This window comes from Odocoileus virginianus, chromosome 25, assembly GCF_023699985.2.
Source record: "Odocoileus virginianus isolate 20LAN1187 ecotype Illinois chromosome 25, Ovbor_1.2, whole genome shotgun sequence".
Lineage (NCBI taxonomy): Eukaryota > Metazoa > Chordata > Mammalia > Artiodactyla > Cervidae > Odocoileus > Odocoileus virginianus.
In genome coordinates this window covers 7,666,710-7,687,705 of record NC_069698.1, presented here as the reverse complement: position 1 = coordinate 7,687,705, position 20,996 = coordinate 7,666,710, and the positions used below count along the sequence as shown (strand labels likewise).

The 20,996-nt window shown below is 34.2% G+C and overlaps 1 long non-coding RNA gene across 1 annotated transcript in view; it reads right to left on the bottom strand.

Annotated features, from left to right (window-relative positions):
• LOC139031089 (uncharacterized) overlaps positions 1–20,646 on the bottom strand; it is a 44,967-nt gene extending 24,321 nt beyond the window's left edge. The window contains exons 1-2 of the long non-coding RNA XR_011483520.1: positions 20,497–20,646; positions 19,861–19,979 (exon numbers count right to left, since the gene is read on the bottom strand). This is a non-coding gene — a long non-coding RNA (uncharacterized lncRNA). The remainder of the gene's footprint in view (positions 1–19,860; positions 19,980–20,496) is intronic.
• Between the last annotated feature and the right edge of the window lie 350 nt (positions 20,647–20,996).

Here is a 20,996-nt window from a genome sequence, read left to right as displayed (position 1 = left end):
CTTATTTCTTACTCTCAGCCTGATGGAGACTCTTTTAAGGCTTTGAAAAGAAAGTTGACCAAGCTTTGGAATGGACAAAAGGAACAAAACTGGAAGCTGAAGGACAAGCCGTTGAGCTATTTCAATGACCTTAGTTGGAAAAGATGATGTTTCGATCACTACGGTAGTCAAAGTGGTAGTGTGAAGCAGTTTGAGTCCAGATGTATTTGGTAGGTAATTCTGAGTGATTAAATGATTAGTGTCATAAGAGAGAAGTTAAGGATGACTTCAAGATTTTTTTGACTAAGCAACTGTTAAATGTATTTGTTACTTTCAGAGATGGGAAAACGTTAAGTGGAGAAGGATTTTGAGTGGGAACCAGGAGTTCAGTGACAAATGTTAATTTTGAGGAGCCTGTTAGATATCCATCATTTATTAAAATTTTAAATACTTATAACTTTCTAATTTTTTAAGTTGGATCATCATGGCTCAAGATTTCATCCTTCCTAATAACATTGAAATATTTTAAGAAAATGACTAGACGTCCTGGTGCTAAGACTTCAGGGATCAATTCTGTGTCCCCCTTTTTTATTTGATATTTTCCTGGATAGTTTTCTCAATTGTACAGGAAAAATAAGAGGAATATATAAATTATTATGGTTTAAGTGTTTTGCTCTAAAAAAGAAAAGATGCAATCCTTCCTTCCTTCACAATGCAACATGAGGTGATAGCAGTTATAATTACACAGAAATAAACACTTCAGTAGTTGCAAATGAGTGAATTTAAAGTGAATAGATTTAAACAAATAAACATTAATTTAAAAACCTTTCTCCCTTTGTTACTAAAACTATTTTTGTTATTTGGTTGCTTTGTTTGTAGTCAAGGTTGTGGTTCACCTAGATCAAAGCAAAAATAAAAGAAGCAATGAGTCAACAGTAAACAGGACTGAAGTCAGACTATCTGAGTTCTGGTCTCAGCCTGTAAGCTACAGATTCTTTTCATATGACTTAATGACACTGCCGGGCCTTGTCAATGTTTGGAAAATAGGATGGTTACACTGTGTTCTTTCAATTTGATTTCGGCTGGCAGTTCTGCTGTGCACATCTTATTAACTGGAAAACTACTTAGCCATATAAATCTCAATAATGTCATTGGTATACACACCCACTTCCTTTACTTCACTGCTAGATGGATGGGAAGCAACATGATACATAAGTATCATACGTAAGATTCATAAACTAAAGAAAGCTTAAAATAAATACTGTTGTATACCAAATGGGCTTCCACATATTAGGTAAAGAGGCAAAAGCAACACCCTGATGTGAGATGTCACATTTCTGAAGACCACTGGGAGATGGTGACAAAAATCCAGTTATGCATAAATCTCCTGCAAATGTGTTCTATCAGAATCAAAGGAGGCTTACTAACCTGTGACCATTAGAAATATACAATCAGATTTTTCTTAACGTCATTGAAAGTTAGAAAACTACAAAAACAGTGGTGAAAGAAATTGGAGGAAAAATGAGAAAAATAATGAATTCTCCTGATTCAAGTTAATATCTCAACTTTCTTCTCTCTAGTGTGATTACAATTGATTAATCTGTTACTCTGTATTCTGCCCTCGGTAGGATTGGCTTAAAGTACACTGGAGAAGCAGCCCAAGACACAGCTCATGTAACTGGGCCATGGCCATATGAAACAATAACCATAATGCTTTTTGTGTATGTTTATGCATTTATATATATATATATATATATATATATATACACACACATACATACATACATACACATAATACTATGTGTTGTGTATATATATATTTTTTCCTTAGTTTTCTATCTTCAAGAGTACTGTTTCTTCCTTTTATCAAAGCAATGCATCAATATGAAAGAAGAACAGAATTGAATCTTCAACAAATTATGATATTAATGTTGTTCAGTCACCCAGTCGTGTCCAACTCTATGTGACCCCATGGATTGCAGCACATCAGGCCACTCTGAGATTAATAATAAATAATAAAAATTATAGTAGGAAAGAAAAGCAGGGGTGGTTATGTAGAATAACAACCTTTGGTAAAATTATATATTAAAAATACTTTGAAGAAGAAAAGTATAATTTAACTCTAGTATTGCAGAATCATAGACCTTCAGTAAAATGTCCATGTATTTTAGAAAGAACTGTGCCATTATTCTAGTTAAAAAACAGTACAACATGTACTTTTTAAAAAGTAGAATAAAAAGAAAGTCTTGAGGTTAAGCTGAATAAAGCTCCCCAAATCATGAATAATTGAAAGTAATAATTAAGTTGAACAGGCCACAAGGGTGTGAGTTTTCAGTTACGTGAACAATACTCAGATTGATTCAATTTAAAATACCTTGGCTTTTTTTTTTTTTCTAACTGGTATTTGTGAGCACAAAGAACTCATAATTCTAATAAAACTTTTAAATTAAAAAAAATGAATTGCTAAGAGTGGCTTAGAAAACTTTGAAAATCACTTTTTGGTAACATTATCTTTGAGCAACGCACTATTTGACTAAATTTTGATGAGCAATGCAGTATTTGACTAAATTTTGAAATATACTTTATTCCAATAGAAGTCATCACAACTATGGCTATACATTCAAACAGACAACACTCTGATAAGAATCATTTACTTAAGAATATGGTTCAAGTACCTAAGCACTTCTAATCACAAATATCTACTTTTCTGCTCAGAAAATTTTGGTCATGTAATGTAACAATAAACCTCTCTAGGTAACTGCAGTTTACCAAATGCCTAGCCACTTTTGTTAAATATGTGATTGAGTTGAAGTTTGCAGCTCCTATCTTTCTGATTTTGTATTAATATATGTGAGAATTTGACCAGTGTTACTGTGGGATATATCCTCTTTGATGAGAAAACTTTTCACAATTCAAAATGATCCTCTCATGATTTCCTACTTTAGCAATCTCAAAAATCATTAACTCCTTCTTTTTTCTTTCTACATTTACATTGGTAGCAGCAAACTCATCTATATTCTTGCTTCCAAAATCTCTTTTTTATGTTTATTTAAGGGAAGAACCATAATAAAAATAATAAAATTAATCCCCATTTTTAACAAATATATATACATCTTTTTTTTTTTTCCTTCCCTTTTCTCCTTTTGGAGCAAAGAGAAAGGAAAAGAATCAAAGTCCTTTTTCAAAAATCACTTCTAGAAGATAAATGTAATCTTCAGACTCTGCAACACATAAAAAGACTGTCAAAAATGTATAATGTCTTTAAGAACCCACATATGAAGAAGTAAAACAAAGAACAGAAAAATGCCAAAAGGGGGAGCAGTGATAAGGTTTAGAAAACACCAGCAAAAGGAAAGGAGGATGACTGAATGGATTCACTCTGAAGTGCAAAACATCAATTTTTTTTTGCATCAGTATTTGCTAGAAATCAGCACAAGGTAGAGAGGGGCTATGCTGAGAAACACTATCTCTTAAAGCATTAGAAGAAAGAGGATATTCTGGGTTCTGAAATAGGAAAAGTATACTGCATGCATGCTAGAAAGCTTTTAAAAATACCTGGTTCAGTGTGGCAGATATCAGCTACAGTTTCCATAAGAAAGAAATCACTGCTCAAATGTTAACAGTAAGCTCAGTCAGTGCCTCAGCAAGGCATTGCTATAAGGTTCTAGCGGACCACCTCCCATCCCTGGCCCTACGCTCAGCTACAGACCCACACACGCAGAAAGAACAACTCTAATGAGTTATCTTTGTTCTGGAGCATCCTGATGGGCAAGCGGAGTCTAGCGTGCACTGGGGTTTAAATGCTCCCAAAATGCTATGCTCCCCAAAACTTTTGTATTCCCAACTCATTCTAAGTTTCTGCTCCCTATAAAAATCTATTGGTTAGAAGAAGGTACAAATTATTAAATGGTTAACAGGAAAAAGGGAAAGATGCAATATTGATATAAAGGACCTGATAAAAATTTATGAGAACTCAGTCCAACTGCTCATAGTTAAATGTCACCATAAAAAATTGCTGAATCAGGGAGCAGAGTAAAACAATGGCTGAATATTTTGTCATGGATTTAAAAATGTATATACATATATATACATATTTACATGCATATATACATATATTGGAGAAGGAAATGGCAACTCACTACAGTGTTCTTACCTGGCAAATCCCATTGACAGAGGAGTCTGATTGGCTACAATCACATACACATATATACATATAAACATAAATATATAAAAGCACATAAGCCTTTATAAAGCAAAAACACAAATAAGAAATCCAAGAATTCATGAAAGACAGAAAGACAAAAATAGGATAAAGTGAAACTTGAGTCATCTAAATTTGAGAAGAAAAAAACAAAAAACATAGAAATAAGTACAATGACAAATAAGGAAAACTCAAGTAAAGACAGAGGCATTATAGACATCAGAATGAAATAGAAACTGAAAAAATTATAGAAACTGAGAAAATTATAGAGAACAGGCAAAGAATTCCCAATACCCACAAGCAGTGGTCCTTGGAAAACATAAACATGGACAATGAAACTAATCTAATACTGCAAATATAATTAAGGCAAATACTATTTTGATAAACATAAATTTGAATTTCTATTTTGGAAGAGCACACTAACACGCAGGGAAAAGTACTGATTGAAACTATTCAGGAGTGAACATCAGGTGGACAAAATTTCACACGGAAATCAGAGCAACATGACTGGGAATGAACACTGAATAATGAATGAAAGAGCTGATTCTAAATAAAATAGAGGGGATTGCATTGTATAATAAGATATGGCCATCATAATTGTTCAACTAACATGAAAGGCAGTAAATCAAAATACGGTCATAGGTAGGGTAAATTTTCTAATCATATTGCAGTAGTTCACAGTCAAACCATAACATTAAATGGAACAAGAACAGTAGAAGAACATATTCAGCAGTACAAAGTTTGTTGCAAAAAGATGACTTTATAGGCTAATATTACATTATAGAAATAGAAGAGGGTGAGAGAAGAAGAAACTTGCTAATTTTTTCACTGATTTTCAGAGGAAATTAAGAAAATATAGGACTAAAAACCCTTATAATATAAATACAATCAATATAACAAAAATGGATATTCTTTGACATCTTGGAGTGACACATATGCCAACAGCAAAGAAACCAGACTTTTTAAAAACTATGAAAAGATAAAAGAAATATTGTGGCAGAACTAAAACCAAATATAAGTCATTTAAAATGTAAATGACATAACTTCCTATTAAAAGAAAATGATTTTCACTTCATGTTGAATCATAAAGCAAAATTAACCTGTAGTTAGCATACAAGAAGTAAATCTAAATCAAATAAATCTATAGTTTGTGTAAAAGAAGTAAATTTAATTCAAAGGGATATAAAAAGTGTGAACTTAAAGACAAAAGCAAAATTTATATGACAAGATTATATAGCAAAGTAGAAGTCAAACCAAAGACATTGAATAAAACAAAAGATGGGCTCTTCATAATGCTAAAGGATATAATTCATAAAATGAAGATATAACAGTTGTGAATATTCATGCACATATTATCCTAGCAGCAAAAATCATAAAACAGAAATCAAATGGGATAAAAGGAGAAATCAAAACATATTACAAAGACTAATTTATCTTTCCCAGGTCATGATTAATTCAATGGTGAGACAAAAAAAAAAAAAAATACAACTAACATCATATAAGACAAAAATGACTTCATTAATAAGGCAAACATGTTTGCTATATATTTTACATCTATTTTACATGTTACTTATATATTACCTGTCATACTTCTGGATTAAATAAATATTTGCCAACATAAAAGTTTTAACTTTTTCATTCTACTTATTTTACTTAATAATTTGTATTCTTTTTCTTTTGATTTTATTATTTTTCTCTTTCAGCATGTTTTTTTTTCCCCCTTGAATCTAACACCTCCTTTAAATCCTTCCACTCTAATTTATAGATAATTACGTTGTATCTGAACTTTGCTTACAACTACCCAGTGATCACACAGCAGGGTCATCACACCAGATAATGCCAGAACAACCTTGCCAATGTGTAATTCTTTTCTGGCTTCTTACTGTAATAACTTTTGAGGTTTCTTAATTTCTAAATAAAGTACAGATTTCTCCACATGTCTCAGAAGTTTCTACAAAATGTATGATGTGAGCCCTTTTCCGATTTTATCCTTATTATATTCTCTGGTATTTACTTTACCCTCCTGCAGTCTACGGTTAGGGCTTTGCTGCTGGCTCAGACAGTAAAGAATCTGCCTGCAAGGCAGGAGACCTGGGTTCGATCCCTGGGTTGGGAAGTTCCCCTAGACGGGGGAATGGTATTTTTGCCTGGAGAATCCCCATAGACAGAGGAGCCTGGTGAGTTACAGTCTGTGGGGCTGCAGAGTCGGAGCAGCTAAGCGCAGCACCGAGTCTATGGTTACTTTCTTTTTTTTTCTTTAGTTTTGTGAATGCTGTATTTTTTTTTAATTGTAAAGTAATTAGCCTCCAACTAAGAAAAATAAATGGAAAAAAAAAGATATGGTTACTTTCTGAATGTTTCACTCACTTTCTACATTTCTTGCTTCCCATTATAGTTCCGTGTACTTTGAATTCCCTCCCTTCTTTTCCCTGGCTAATCTACCTGAAATATGCATTTGTTTCATACTCTGCATATCTGAAGGTTCTTGAGAGCAGCATATGTATACTCTTAAAATTCATAAAATAAAAGGAGAGGGTGGGGTAAACTGGGAGACTAATGTGAAATAAACACATTACCATATGCAAAGTTAGACCGTGGAAATGTGCTGTATGGTGCAGGGAGCTCAAATCTGAGCTCCGTAACAAACGAGAAGGGTAGGATGGGGTGGGAGATGGGAGGGAAGTGTACGAGGGAGGGGACACATGGATACCCATGGCTGATTCATGCTGACACGTGGCATAAACCAACACAATAATGTAAAGCAATTATCTTCCAATTAAAAATAAATAAATTTAAAAAATAAAAAATAATGAATTTCTATTAGGCAGTGAGTAAGATCTTTGGAAGAGTAGAACTTTTTCTGCCCTATTTCCATCCCACACCTCATTCCTTCACCCTATTACTCTCACCCTATGCTGTGAATTGCAGTCAGACTCTGAATTTCCTTAGAATATTGCAGATTGGATTAGGCTTGTGTTAATGTGGAAGCAATGGAGAAAAGTAAACAGACTTGAAAGAGATTTAAGATTTAACATTGACGTACATTTGTTGTATATGAGATCTGGCAGTTTTTCAATCCTCAACTATTATCCAGCTATTGTCTAATTTCTCTGCTGTGCTTCAGATACAATCTTGTTTAGAGAGATAGTTATGATGAATTTCCATTTTATCTCCTTCTTACTTTACAGTACATTTTATCTCTTACTAACATCACCAATGACCACATTGTAAAATTCAATGAATATTAAGTTGGAAACCTTTGGTTACACCATCATTCTTGAAACATCTGTGATAAGTATGAATACCAATTCAAGTATCTATATGTGTGATTATGTAACTTTATTTTTTATTAATGGCAACTTTGTCTTGACTTCTGGACCTCATTTTAGCGTAGGAATCACAAATGCTATCCTCCTGAGGAGGTTCTCCAATCCCTTGAATTGCGAAATTGTTTTTTGTGATCTTATGCCAATGGCAGGGCATGTGGGCCATGGAAGGTTTGGTGCTCTAACTATTCCTTAATAACAATGCGTATTGATTGTTTCTCTGATGGCCTTAGTCTGTGTCCATAGGGCTCTCCCAAATTTGGCATCTCTGATTTTGTAGGGCTGTGTGAGTTCGCACGTGGCTTGTTCCAACATGTACCTGGGATCTTATCACCTCCCCTTTGATAACTGCCATCAAGTAAACTGTCAACTCTCTGCCTCAATGAGTTCTATTCTCCTCTTTATTCCAAGCTCAAGAGGGTAAAACCTTAAAGATAATGGAAAGTATTTGTCCTTGTATATTTTCCCAAGGAATCTAATCTATGCTCCCCCATATTTCTTGTTTGTTTGCTTGTTTTTGCATGTGTGTGTGCTGTATTGTCCAACTTTTGTGGCCCAATGGACTGCAGCCACCAGGCTCCTCTGAACACGGGATTCTTCAGGTTAGAATACTGGAGTGTGTTGCCATTTCCTCATCCAGGGGATCTTCCCAACCCAGGAATGGAACCTATGTCTCCTGCATCTTCTGTATTGGCAGGAGCATGCATTTACCACTAGCCACCTGGGAGTCCTAATGTATGCCCGGAGATACCCAATTTTGACCTCTTCTGGTACCTGCCCCCATCTTCACTCCCCTTCCTCACCCTGAAAAATGTGTTTTGGCATTTAAAGGACAAAAGACAGAATAATTTGCTATTTATATTACTGATTTCCACCTATTTCATGCTTCCCTGTGTCTATGAATACAACATTAAATGTATGTTTGAACTAAGGAAAGAAAACAAGGAAGGACAAGAGATACAGGAAAATTTAAAGTGATTACTATCCCACCACATTTTTCTCCTAGTTATCTTGTGTTCCCAGGAAGGTTTATATTTTTTATGTGACTATTTGTTTCCTTCAGCTGCACAGACTCATTTTGACCATACTTCTCAGGTTAGAGCAAACTTCTATCAGCATAACATAGTCTATCCTTTATTTTCTTTTATCCCTCTCTCAACTATAAATACACATTATTATATATTTAATGTAAGGCTTCCAAATTTTCTTTCAATACACACACCTGGACATGTTACAAATGTATGCATATAAGAAAAATGCATGATACTTAAATAACTTTTAAAATTGATATAATAATGTACCTTCCCAGCATAAACTTTTTGATGGTTCATATTACAGTTCATTATCTCCATCCTTTATTTAATTTCTGCTAATATTATGGACATAAGGTCATTTGGTTGGCAGAATTATAAAGATACTCCCCCCCACCAAGTTTTCCATATTATTCAATAAAACACTAATCCAGGTACTGCTGTGAAGTGATTTTGCAGATGAAATTCAGGTTGCTAAATAGCTACCTTAAAGCTGAGAAGTTATCCTGGATAAGGATTGACAAGGGCCAATGTAATCAGATGTACCCTTAAAACGAGAAGAGGAAGGCAAAAAGTTTGAGACGGAAAGGTAGAGACAGGGAAAAGATGAAAAAGAAGGAAAATCAGACAGACCCAAACACAAGAAAGAATTCACCTGTCATTGCTGGCTTTGAAGGTGGAAGAAGGGAATTGGGAAACCAGGATTATATGCAGCCGCTTGAAGCAGAAAATACCCCCTAGTTGCCAGCCAGCGAGGAAAGGGTAATTGTAGTTCCACTTTCACGGGTAACTGATCTTTGCCAATAATCTTAATAAGTTTGGAGGCAAATTCTTACCATATATTCTCAGTAAAATCCCACCAGATCAGCACCTTGGTTTTGGCTTTGTGAAACTCAGAGCAGAGAAGTCAATTGAGTCAACCTCAAGATCTGATTTACATGCCTGTGGGATAATACATGCTGATTGCTTTCATCTATGAATTCTGTATCTTTATTTTAGCAAATATTTCATTTATTCCTTTATAATTTGTGCTTTTTGATTCTTTAAAAAATTCATCAGTCTAACATCATGAAGAATCATTCTTACATTGCTGTGATAGTTTTACTTTTCATATATAAGCCTTTAATCCACTGAAGTTTATTGATTATTGTATGAAGCTGTAGTCTGTTTTTCTCCCTAAACATGACCTAATTTCCTCAACATAATCTCTCTAAAGCTTTGAAATGAGTCTGCAGTGGTGCTTCTCAAACTTTAGCAGGTATCAGAAGTACCAGGAAGAGTGCTTCTCTATTAACTATGGTTTAATCAGAGGAAAGGGGTTTGTCACAGGAATTTGACTTTATGTAATTGTGGAAGTGGGTTAAGCAGTTGGTAAAACTATTTTCTCTGGGTCTAATGCTGAAGCTTGAAGTCTACAGAACAGATAATGAGAAATAAAATTGCACAAAAAGCAGGAGTAAATAAGAATAAACCGGATACCCCAAGCACAGATTGGACATCACAAGGAAGGGTTGGAATCCATGATCAGTTCTCGTTGCCTTTCGCCATGATGGAGTGCATACTAAACATACCCGTGTTCCTTGCCTAGAAGTCGGAGAAGAAGATCCAGGGCAGGGAGAGCAGTGCTAGCCCAGTTACTGCAGCAGGCCAAGGAGCTGACTTAGCAGATCAGCTATAGGTTGTGTGAGTTACAAAACACCGCTGCTGCCATTCCACCCTCCAAAATCTTATATAACAATCCTGACTGGGTCCTCCCTTTTTACAAACATACAGAAAAGAGTGCTCTGGGAAATTACTTCAACCTGGCCAAGCTTATTACAAAGATACCACAGCTTATTAAATGCAGATTCCTGGAGTGCAACCCCAAAGTCTCTGATTCCCCAGGTCTGGAGTGAAACTCAAGTCCACTTACACAACAAGTCCTAGGAGACGCTGCTGCTCCTGTAGAAACTACATATTAAGTAGTTTTGCATGCAATTTACTTGTCATTAACTACTATTAAGAATCACATGTGTAATTAATATATGTGTACAACTACTGTAACAAGCCCCAGTTCTGCTAACATTTTCATTAATATGACTTATTTTTTATCATTTGTTTAGTCAGTAAGTTGTGTCCATTTCTTTTTATTCTTTGGTAAAACTATCTTAGATATCCATAGACTACGTACACTCACCTGTATTTTATAATCATTTGTCAACTTTTGCTATTTTTTAAATTAGAATATATTGATATTAAAAACATATCTCCCTTTCAAGGTCTTCTATTAACTATTCTAATAGAATACTTTTTTAATAATGATAGGGTGTTTTTATGTAATTTTTATATAGTCATTTCTATTGAGAGTATTTTGTTATATTTTCTAACATTTTATTGCTAGTAATGGATGATGTTAATTTTTTTTATATTAGTTTTTCATGTTAGTTTTATATTAGTCAAATTGTCCATTTTATAGTTCTAGTAGTTTTAAGTCTTTTTCATTTTGGCTCTTCTACTAATAGAGCAACAGTTTTAGATTGTGATTTTAATTTGCATTTCCTAAGAAACTGTATTCATTTTCAGACATTTTATTCATACATATAAATATCTTCTTTAAGTATATTCTATCCTTTTAGGTCTTTTGACAATTTTCTGTTTTCTTGTCTGCTTTTCTTCCTTATTGTATTTTAAGAGTTTTTTTTTTTTTTTTAAATACAGTTCTTTTCTGCATGCAATTAACTTCTCTTTATGGCTTGCATTTTTTTCACTTTTTTAAAAAGAAAAAATCTTACTGCCAAAATAATCAAATGCCTTTATTTTTATTTCCCTTTTATAATATCATATTTATATCCTAATTAATAAATCTACTTATCCTCTGCTCAAAAAGATGTTCAATGGCTTCCTTTAAAGCAGTTTTCAGAGGTTTGTTTTTAAATGACTGTAAGAATTCAGGTTTGTAGATAATTCAGGCATCGCGTTTCATTAGGACCAAAACTGTGTTGAATTGACAGGATTTTCTCATGTTATATACTATCTTTGTATGTCTGTGACAAATATGACTTCATGTGATATGTTGCCACCTTTGACATGCAGGTGAGCTCAACATATTTTATTAAGGATTTTTGCATTTATGCCCATATTTTAAATTATATGGGCATTTAGTGAAATTACAATTTGATTTTATTATATTACACTTTCAGGTTTTGTTAACAAAATTATACTTATTTCATATAATTTCTTCAGCACTTTTCTAATTAATTTTTAGGAAGTGTGGAATAATCTATTTGTAAATGTTTGATAGAACTGGATTGCAAAACTGCCTGGACCTGGGATATTTGTGCACAGCTTAAAAAATTGTCATTATAATTATTTTAATTTTTTCTATATATAATTTAAATTTCATCTTGGACCAGTACTATAACATTATGTTTTCCCACTTTATCAGAATTATTTAGGTTTTTAAATATAGTAGCATAATTATTTTTAAAATAACTTTAATGCTTTAATTTCCTCTCTTTTCTATATCTTGTTTATTGCATTATTTTGCTCAATTTTTTTTTTTTCTGGTTAGTTTTTCCAAAAGTTGGTTTGCCTTAGCTTCTCAGCAATTAGTCATACTAGCATTTTTTTTTCCTTCTTTTCTCTACTTTACTGATTCCTGATCTTACATTATTCCATTTTTTTTTTTCATTGAGGATTCCAGGGTTACTTTCTTTGGTTCTTTGTCAGTCCAATAGGGCATTAAATTTTGCAAATACTTTTTTCTGCATCCACTGATATGATCCTACGACTTTGTTCAGTTAAAGTGTTGAATTATATTGATTGATTTTCAAATGTTAAACCAACATTATGTTTTCTTTGCTTCAAAAGTCTCTAACAAAAACAAAAAAGATATAAAAAAAAAAAGCATATTTTTGTTCAAAGGACTAGATGAAATAAGACTCAATATGTTGATCATTTAGAGACTGGGGTTCATGACAGTATGATATTCTTTTTTTTTTCATATAACTGAAAACCAATCAAGGTGGATAATATTGTCTGCTTAAAATATCAGTCGTCCTCTTTCACAGTAAGGCTGTTTCATCTTCACTGAATTAACAATCGGATAGTTCATGGTGTCAGGGATTTAAATTAGACTTCTGTTGCTTCTTGACAACAGCAGCAAATAAGCACAGGTCCTTTTGTGACGTCATATCCCAGAAGAGCAGGTAACACCTCGGTGGCCAGTGGGTTAAACTGGTAAGCTTATGTTATGAACAGTACCTTGATTTATTAACAGTGGAACAAACATATTTTGCATTTAGGTAACTTTAATGCAAATCAAACATACTTTATCAACCTTTCAATTCTTTCTTACTGTTTTTCACTGGCTTTCAATTAATACTTAATTTCTTTTTCAAGAAAGTCAAAGATGCTATCACTTCCCATTTTCTTAAAAATATGATCAATGCATTTCTCTTCTTAGTCAATATTTTGGGAATCTTTAATCAATTCAATCAAGTCTTAGCCTACTGTGCTATTTCAAGCTTGAGTAATCTATTACTACAGGCATCAACTCATTGAAATGGGCTGACATGACTATTTAAAGTTCTCCCTCTACAATATTGTAAAGTAATTAGCCTCCAACTAATAAAAAATAAAAAATAAAATAAAGTTCTCCCTCCTGTCTTTCCATCTTTCTATATATTTTGGCAGAAAAAAAAAATGATTTTTTTTCATATAAATGCAAGTGTAATACAAATGTAATGTAACATATACTTAAAGAATAAATATTATGAAAACAGCATAACTTACAAACTTTGTTAATGGTCTTAATGTCATATATTTAAAAGCTGTGTTCATACTTGTGCAAATACAAATTCTGAAAAGATGATCTAATGTCAACTTCAAGTTCATATCTTACAGAATATAATATGGATAAATTATACCAACTTTGAATAAGAAACATTTTCTCACAGATATGTATCATAATGATAAACTGTATACATAATTTCAAATAACTGATTTATTTGATTAAATTTCTAATAATGAAAATGTGAAACTATATCCTTGACAAGACAATTTAAAATGAAAACAGTTAAGATCCCCTTTTCCTCAATAAAATAAATAATGATACTTTCTTTGTAGGTGGCTTTGTAATTGCATTGGGCAGTCAACATAACATATGGCCCTTAGGACACCTGCCAGCAAGAACATAGTTATAGAAACAGTAAACTAATTAATACCTTAAATAGCCCCATGACTTTTGACACATTATGTTATCCTGTCAAATTAGACTTGTATCACCTTCCTTGGAAGAACATTTCTTCACCAGCATATAATAAATTATCTAACCTGGAAAGATCATCATGTTTCTTTAAAAAGTACAAAATAATACTCTGGGAAATAACAAGTCACCATAGTGAAATGATCCCCCCTCCACCATTCAATTATACATAGTATATCCTAGGTGTTGAATATAAACTCAGAAAATAGAAATTCCAATGTCTACATCTCTGGGTTTTATTGCCAATATATCCCTCTATGGCCTTCCCTTGTGGCGCAGCTGGTAAAGAATCCACCTGCAATATGGGAGACCTGGATTCGATCCCTAGGTTGGGAAGATCCCCTGGAGAAGGGAACGGCTACCCACACTAGTATTCTGGCCTGGAGAATTCCATGGACTGTATAGTCCATGGGGTCACAAAGAGTCGGACACAACTGAGCGACTAAGCGCACATATCCCTCTAGCTCTGATCCTTAATATATGAGTTTTATACTATAAATGTATGTGTGAATTGAGCAGGAGACATGGTCAACTTTAAAATCATTGACTGAATCTTTCATTTTTCAGATTTCTCCATCTGTTTGTGTAACATACCCTCTGTCTCTACTTCATTCAAATACCCTGAAGCAATTTTTTCACTTAATTTGTATCTCTCCTAAAGTTACATGTACACCTACCACTACTGGTGATCAGTTTGCTTGATAAATCAGACATCAAGTTAGTCTTCTTCCCAGCTTTTTATAGACTACACTTTTTCCCATTTAAAATAATTACTTTCCTTGGCTTTATGAGCAAACACATTTTGAGAAAAAAAAATTGGATAATAACTGAACTACTTTTTTCAGGTTTCAAAATTCACTGTTGCTTCTGGATTTGCACATAATTGCATTTATTTTTACAGCCAGAATCATTTACAAAGCTATCCATATTTTATGAAAAGAAGTTCTACCACTTATTAAGTTCAGTAATATTCAAGGATGATGAGCAGATGCTGCTTACACATTATTTAATACTATATTTTATAACTGCAGTCTCATATCATCACCACATATATTCTAAAAACAATGTAAAAATTAGGAAGTAACAAAGCCAGTGTGATATTTTTATCAGGGCATTGTGAATAAAAAGTGCCATGACAATATATACTTATATTCATGACAGTAATTCATTAAACTGTGTACAGCAAGAGTATTACCCTATCACATCTCAGGTAGCTGTGGTGAGTGGAACAAGAGTTTGCTTCAGCATAAATAGTATACAGGTGAATTAATCACTTGTTCCCTATAATCCAGCATTCAGAAAATTTTAAATATGGTATTATAATAATTTAAATTACAGCTAATCCAAGGAAAATTATTAAATGCATTAACTATTTTTCAATAATTCATATTCAGTGCTTTAGGGGAATTTTTCATAACTCAATTTTGTTCAAAGATATTATACCGTCAGTTAAAAGTCTGTCAATCACTCATAATTATAAATCAAGTATAGTGTAAAGTACACTGATAGCCTCAAAATATTTTCAGTATATGTTATTCAAAAAGATCTCAAATATAGACTTAAAAAAAAATCTCTCCTGTCTCTTTTATTGTATTTACTGGGTCTTGCTCAGCCAAGGTACATGTTGTACAAATTAGTAATTTAGTAAGAAACAAATCTTTGTTCTTTGTGAATTCAAATAAGCTGAAATAATTATTCATTTTCTTTGAATTTTCTTTAGGGACTAGGTATTTTGGAAAAGTTTTACCTCTAAGAAAGACAATCTGAGAAAAAATATTGTATAAGCAAGTTTAGAAAAATGTCATACTCAATATTTCTTGGGGAGATGAAATTTCTGTATATGAAGTTTTAACTGTGAACTAGCCAATTAGTATTATTTGCTTACTGTATCTTTACGTATTGGGCAGAACTGTGCTCCTGCAGAATAATACTTCCACCCTCCAAAATTCCCATGTCCTGGTTCCTAAAATCTGTGAATATGTTACCTTATCTGGAAAAAGGGGCTCTTCAGGTATAATTACTGTTAACTGCCTAAGTGTAAAATATTCCTAGACTATTTTGTTGGGATTAATCTAATCACATGAGTCCTTGAAAGTGGAAAATCTTTCCCAGTTATGGTCAGAGAAGAAGATTAAGAAAGAAAGAGGGTCATAGAAAATGTGTGTTGCATTCAGAAGCTGGGAAAGGCAAGGAAATGAGTTTACTCAGGGAGCCTCCCGAAGGAAAGGCAGCTCTGTCAACACTAATTTTGGCCCATTGAAAACCATCTTGGACTTTCAACAATCAGAACTGCAAGAAAAAATAGTGCCGTTTTAAGCCACTAAGTATATGGTCATCCGAAACAGCTGCAATGGGAAACTAATAAAAACATATATAAAGAGCTTACAAAGATTCTTTTTAATCCACTAACCACTTTGGAGACTGGCTTCTTTCACTTAGCATGGTGCTTTGGGGATTTATCCATGTTGCTGTGGATATCAGTAGTTCAATCCACTCACTACTGAGTAAAATTCCATTTAGTGTCTGTATGCATTCAGCAGTCAATTTTTCTTTTTTTTAATTTTGGCAGTTACGAAAGAAGTTAGTATTAAAATTTGCATGCAATTTCCAGGGACCATTTTCTAAATAGGCTGATCCATTGTGTATTCCCAAAAGCAAAATATGATAACTATTTTTCTGCGTCCTATCAACATGTTATTGTCAGAATTTTTGTCTTATTTTTATTTTAGTCGTTCTAAGAAGTATAGGCATACCTCAAATATATTCCGGGTTCAGTTTCAGACCACCACAATAAGTCAAGTCACAGGAATTTTCTGGTTTCTCAGTGTATATGAGAGTCATGTTTAAAAAAAAAAAAGTCATGTTTACAGTTTACCGTAGTCTATTAAGCGTGTAATAACATTATGTCTAAAAAAAATCTGTGCATATCTCAATTTAAAAAAACACGGTATTGTTAAAAAGTGTTAGCCACCATTTAAGCCTTCAATTAATTAGAGGGGCCGGGAGATGGTAGGGGACAGGGAAGCCTGGCGTGTTGCAGTCCATGGGATCTCAAAGAGTCAGAGACACAACTTGGTGACTTAACAACAAGACTTCAATGAGGCATAGTAACAACATTTAAGATCACTGATAAAAGATCACCATAACAAATATAATATTAACAAAAACCTCTGAAATACTGTAAGAATATACAGAATGTGATGGAGGCACAAAATGAGCAAATGCTGTTTGAAAAATGATGCTGCCACCCTTGTTTTTTTTCCATTTATTTTTATTAGTTGGAGGCTAATTACTTTACATCATTACAGTAGTTTTTGTCATACATTGAAATGAATTAGCCATGGATTTGTTTGACATAGGGCTGCCACAAACAAGGCGTTCTTGGTGGCACAGCGGTAAAAGAATCCTCCTGCTAACGAAAGAGGCGCAGGTTTGCTCCCTGGGTCAGGAAGATCCCCTGGAGAAAAAAGATGACAACCCACTCCAGTATTCTTGCCTGGGAAATCCCACGGACAGAGGAAGCTGGCAGGCTAGGGTCCATGGGGTCTCAAAGAGTCAGACACGATTTAGTAACTAAACCACCACCACCGTGTCTATATATATTGATATTTCATGTTTACTTTAACGTGAATTTATTTTATTACAAGTGATGTTGAACAAATTTTCAAGTGCTTGATTACTATCTATAAATCCTTGAAGAGCTTTTTTCAAATATTGTACCTTTTTAAAATTTATTATATGTGGTCTGTGATAGGAATATTTTGAAAGCTCTTATATATTGCAGATATAATCCCTTCATTAGATACATATTAAAAAAAGTTTTAATCCCTTTGTTAGATATATTTTATAATGTTTTCTTTCAGTATATGTTTTGTCTTTGTATTACCTAAGTTTCTTTAAAGATGCACATATTTTTAATTTTGTTAAATTCCAATTTATCTTATTTTTATGGAATTTTTTATTATCTAAGAAATCTTTGACTGATTCATGGTCACAAAAAAAGTCCTCTTATGTTTGCTTCTAATATTATTATACTTCCATAAACTTTTAGGTTTTAAATTTAGCTATATAATCCACTTTGAATTAATAAGTAATTATACATGTTCCAAGGTATGAGTTAAGGCTGAATATTTTTGAATATTGATATCCAGTTTTTCTAGCACCATTTGTTAAAAAGATTATTTTATCATCAAAGTACTGTTCTACCATGATCAAAAATAAATTGACAATGTTAAGATCAATTTCTAGATTTTCAAATCTTTTTTATTTAAACTATTACAGTACCACACCCACTCCAGTACTCTTGCCTGGAAAATCCCATGGACGGAGGAGCCTGGTGGGCTGCTGTCCACGGGGTCGCTAGGAGTTGGACACGACTGAGCGACTTCACTTTCACTTTTCCCTTTCATGCATTAGAGAAGGAAATGGCAACCCGCTCCAGTGTTCTTGCCTGGAGAATCCCAGGGACGGGGGAGCCTGGTGGGCTGCCGTCTATGGGGTCGCACAGAGTCGGACACGACTGAAGAGACTCAGCGGCAGCACCAGCAGCATCGCAGTGCCACACTGCCTTGATTACTCTAACTTTTAAAAAGATATTGAAATGAGGTACTTTGAGTTATCCAGATACATTACTCTTCAAAATGATGTTGGTCATTCCAGTCCATGATATCTTACATTACAATTTTAGAATCAGCTTATCAATTTCTTAAAAATAAAAAAGGTTCTGCTAGAATTGTGATTGCTACTACACTATTTCTATAGCTCAACTTCAGAGAAATAATGTCTTTACAATGTTGAGTTTTCCAATATACAAGCAAGGTGCATCTATCCATTTATTAAGGCCTTATTTTATGTATACAATAATTTTTTTATACTTTCCATCATACACATCTTTTTAGATTTATACCCAAATATTTTATACTTTTGATTGCTACTGTAAAAGATACTTATTAAAATGTCAGCTAGGAATTCTTAACTGCTAGTAAATGGACACTTTCCTGTATTTACTTTGTGTCTTCTGATCTTGATAAATACATTTATTTGTTCTTCTTGCTTTTTACAGATTCATTGCTATGTTCCATGTAGATAATAACGCATCTATGAATAGAGACCATTTTGCTTGTTGCATTCCAGTCTGTATGTCTTTTTATTTTTTTTAATTCATTTTTTTTTTTACTCTTCTGCACTATGCCTTGGCTAAAATATTTAGGACAATATTGAATAGGGAGACAAATACCCTTAACTTCTAATCTTTAGGGGAAAGCACTCAGTCTATCATTAATTATGATATTAATTGTTGGGATTTTGTAAATGTCCTTTATCAACTCCATTCTGTTCCTACTTCGCTGAGAAAATTTTTCCCAAATGTCTTTTAGCATCTGTTGAGCTAATTACATGTGTTTTTTTCTTAGTATGTTGATATGATGAATCATCAGTTGTTTTTTGAAATGCTAAATCAAGAGTGCATTCCCAGGGAAATCCCAACTAGCTTACAATATATGTTTTTGTTTTTTATAGTGTTGTATTCAGTTTGTAGTATTTTGTTGAGAAGTTTTTCTTCTACTATCATGTGCAATATTGCCCTTGAAATACATCTGTTCAGTTTTGGTTTCACAAAGTGATGCAAGGCTAATAAACTGGGATGAAAATGTTTCCTTGTCTTCCATTTTCTGGGAATAGTGTGTGAAAGTTCATTTGACCATGAAATCATTAGCATAATCCATCAGCAAAACCATTTAGACCTTTTTTCCTGCTGGAGATTTCTGAGTATGAATTCAATTTTTAATAATAAAAGTATTCAAATTATCTATGAAATTAGATAGTTCTTTGATTTTGTGTGTGTGTGTTTTTATAAGGAATTTGCCAGTTTTATCTAAGAGATAATATTCTTAGGAGAAAACACAGGTTAAAGTCTACATGACATTTGATTTGGCAATAATTTCTTGGATATGGCACCAAAGGCACGAACAACAAAAGGAAAAACAGACTGAGGTCAGTGGCATGGTGGAGTGAAAAGCTACATTTGTCTCTCTTCGGTCTAAAGGGCTTTCCTGGTGGCTCAGATGGTAAAGTACCCACCTGCAGTGCAGGAGACCTGGGTTCGATCCCCGGGTTGGGAAGATCCCCTGGAGAAGGGCATGGCTACTCACTCCAGTATTCTCATCTGGATAATTCCATGGACAGAAGAGCTTGGTGGGCTACATTCCATGGGATGCAAAGAGTCAGACACAATTGAGTGACTAACACACTTTACTCCAGTCTAAAATCAGTAAAACTTCCATAATATATCAAGGCTGCCTCTGCCCATAACAGCAGGATTCCAGAGAATTCCACACATGGGCTTCCGTGGTGCATCTAAAAGTGAGGCGTGGAGGAGGAGGAGATCCACCTAGAGGAGGTGGAACTGGGGGATGGGAGGAGGTATTTGTGATCTTGACACCCTCCCCACCCCCGCCCCACCCCACCGCCCCGGTGCAAAGTTAAGCCCATGGCCATAGAGAAACCTCTAGTAGCAGGGAAGGCAATGAGCACACATCCAGCCGCCTGGTCACAGTAGCGCCACTTAAACGGGCAACAGTGGAGGTGGGTCTGGGACCCCATCCCTATAGCCCATGTCTCTGGGCCCCCCTGCAGCATTAGAGCTCATGAACCTTACAACACCAGATATGGCAGAGGCACCTATGCTTCACAGCTCCCCGCTCCACAATTATTCACCCCTCCTCCTGCAGAGGAGCCTGCAATTCGGAGGACCCCAGACAGGAGGGAAGAGACCACAACCCCAGAGCAACAGGCGACAATCCCAGTGATACTCGCAGAAGCAACGCACCAAGAGCCCCAGGGCCACAGGAGGCGATCACGGGGGCATAGGGCCACACCTCTGGCAGGTAATGGTGAAGGGCGGAAAGTGCATACTCTCAAACAGAACCTGAGGCAGTTTAGGGAGTAGAAACCTAAAACTTGTTTTATATTGCCACCTACTGGTAAACAAAGAAAAGCCTCTAATTCTGTAGAATCCTTAGCAGAAATCAGATGTTTTCTACCTTAAGTGCACTAGCAGACGAACAACTCATCTAGAACCTCATCTAGCAATTCATCAAACACCATACCACAAAAATAAAATGAGAATTTTCTACAAACCAAGTGAAGTCATAGACTACTGTGATCTGACTGAGAATTCAAACAGCTTTCATGAAGAAACTAAACAAACTACAAGA